The sequence below is a fragment of the Aptenodytes forsteri genome, unplaced genomic scaffold (genome assembly GCF_000699145.1).
Source record: "Aptenodytes forsteri isolate BGI_AS27 unplaced genomic scaffold, ASM69914v1 Scaffold402, whole genome shotgun sequence".
In the NCBI taxonomy this organism is placed as follows: domain Eukaryota; kingdom Metazoa; phylum Chordata; class Aves; order Sphenisciformes; family Spheniscidae; genus Aptenodytes; species Aptenodytes forsteri.
Window position 1 is genome coordinate 62,829 of NW_008795144.1, and position 1,195 is coordinate 64,023.

The window sequence follows — 1,195 nt, forward strand, 5'->3', positions numbered from 1 at the left end:
CCCATCATTTGATAAAGCACATAGTGAACCTTCTGGATGCTCTGTTTGGATTATTTGTACAGGGCTAGAAAAATGCATGAGTAAGGAAGGACTGCAGTCTTCTATGTTTAGATTCATAAAATGTTTGGGGAATGGGAAAGCCTTCTTGCCTTACCCAATATATCTTTCCATGATGTTAAGAGACTTGCTGCTCCTCCTTTCTGTTGTTACTGCAATCCACCTATCCTGAAAGATAGGTATCTGTTCTGCTGTACCTGCTTGGCTAAGTTTTAGAACAAACTGCATAAAGAATGCAATGACAGCGGATACTAGAACTCCCGAAGGAGAATGTACTACTTTTCTGTTACAGGCTGGCACACATGGTCAGTTTGCAGGCTGTGTTGTCTTAGAACCTTCCCAAGAAGCAGTGGAAACCAAGTAGGTGCTGCGGTCAAACCCCACACCACTATCTACCCCCTGAAGGAATAAGGTTCAGAGTCCAAGGTACAACAGTCTGTTGTTGTGTTGATAAGTGCGCACACTCCACCTTGTTTGAGCAAGAGGGCATCTAGCGCCAGTCTATGTTGCAGTATCATCTTGGCGGTGGCTTGCAATTGTATGTTGATGAATGTGAAGGATGTTCTGGTGCTGTTGGCCAGACATCCCAGTTGGACAAGCGTATCTCTGATGATAATGTTAGTCTTAATGTTGCTATCTGGAATAAACCAGTCAGTCACCCATCCCATCATAGATTTCAGCCGTTCACCCACACTCATGTCTTTCTGAGTAAGTGTTTCTCGCTTTACCCGGTAGTTATGCCCAGTTAAGGTGTGCAACATATAGGGCATCCATTTCCTAGGGCAAAATAGAATGGTACCTAGGGTGTAGGCAGCTGGCTGATAGGCATTTTCCCAGGTTTCATTTTTTCACCAATTAAAGTTGGGATAGGCATATTCATCACTACACAGCCATACCATACCCGGATGTGTCCATACCACCATGGAAGCATTCTTTTCCCACATGAATAAAGCTTGATGTATAGTATGAGACAAGAGCGCCCACTTCTCTTGAGTCGGTGAGTTTCAGCTCTTGGACCATAGAGTAATTCACCATGTGGGCCCACTTAGATTTCGTTTTCCTCCTAAGTGGATGTCCCAGGAAACATCTTGTGTTTGAAACCAAGTGTCGTGGTTTAATCTCAGTCGGCAACTAAGCA

General features: G+C 44.2%; 1 protein-coding gene across 1 annotated transcript in view; it reads left to right on the top strand.

Moving 5' to 3' along the window:
- The window catches only part of FBN2 (fibrillin 2), a 205,879-nt gene that overhangs the window by 61,498 nt on the left and 143,186 nt on the right, over positions 1 to 1,195 (top strand). The gene's annotated exons all lie outside the window — the stretch shown is intronic.